Raw genomic sequence first — 1,279 nt, forward strand, 5'->3', positions numbered from 1 at the left:
GTGTTTATTCCTGTTATTTTCTTGTTGTTGTTGGTACACTGTGTGTGTGTGTGTGAATGTGCTAGGCTTCACTTAATTTTTGCTGATGTGGTATTTGTTTCCTGTGTTTTCTTGGGTGTATTTAACATCATCATGTTGCAGTTTTCCTTCCAGTCATTTCAAATCTAAAGTTAGATGAAATATTCGACTTCCCAATAAAAATGTCCCCAAAATACTGATGTCTTTGTCTTCACAAGGACTTACAACATCTATCATTGATGTATACATGCAAACAATGATGTGGTGTGGCATGTGTGTGTGCCCGTGCATGTGTGTGTGTGTGCATGTGCATGTGTGTATCTTAAAAATATAGAAAACTTCATTAATTTGCATGTCATTTAAATGCATGAGCCATGCTAATCTTCTCTGTATCTTTCCAATTTTGTGCTAAAGTGAGCCCCATAGAATAAGTGGCTTGTTTGCTGTGTAATGGGCACTCAATAGTAAATACAAAGTTATTTTTGCAATACTAAATATTATTTTAAATATTATGTAATTATTCGTCTAACTTATTTATAAAAAGTTAATTCAAACTATTGGATCAAAAATGCTGAAAATTGAATTCTTTTTTTTAAAATTTTTTTATTCGATATAATTTATTTACATTTCAAATGATTTCCCCTTTTCTAGCTCCCCACTCCCCGAAAGTCCCGTAAGCCCCCTTCTCTTCCCCTGTCCTCCCACCCACCCCTTCCCACTTCCCCGTTCTGGTTTTGCCGAATACTGTTTCACTGAGTCTTTCCAGAACCAGGGGCCACTCCTCCTTTCTTCTTGTACCTCATTTGATGTGTGGATTATGTTTTGGGTATTCCAGTTTTCTAGGTTAATAACCACTTATTAGTGAGTGCATACCATGATTCACCTTTTGAGTCTGGGTTACCTCACTTAGTATGATGTTTTCTAGCTCCATCCATTTGCCTAAGAATTTCATGAATTCATTGTTTCTAATGGCTGAATAGTACTCCATTGTGTAGATATACCACATTTTTTGCATCCACTCTTCTGTTGAGGGATACCTGGGTTCTTTCCAGCATCTGGCAATTATAAATAGGGCTGCTATGAACATAGTAGAGCATGTATCTTTATTACATGGTGGGGAATCCTCTGCGTATATGCCCAGTAGTGGTATAGCAGGATCTTCTGGAAGTGAGGTGCCTAGTTTTTGGAGGAACCGCCAGACTGATTTCCAGAGTGGTTGTACCAATTTGCAACCCCACCAGCAGTGGAGGAGTGTTCCTCT

At 38.0% G+C, this 1,279-nt stretch overlaps 1 pseudogene; it reads right to left on the reverse strand.

Moving 5' to 3' along the window:
* Positions 1-342: 342 nt before the first annotated feature.
* Positions 343-439, reverse strand: LOC127676629 (uncharacterized; annotated as a pseudogene).
* Positions 440-1,279: the final 840 nt, after the last annotated feature.

The sequence above is a fragment of the Apodemus sylvaticus genome, chromosome 1 (genome assembly GCF_947179515.1).
Source record: "Apodemus sylvaticus chromosome 1, mApoSyl1.1, whole genome shotgun sequence".
Taxonomy (NCBI): Eukaryota; Metazoa; Chordata; class Mammalia; order Rodentia; family Muridae; genus Apodemus; species Apodemus sylvaticus.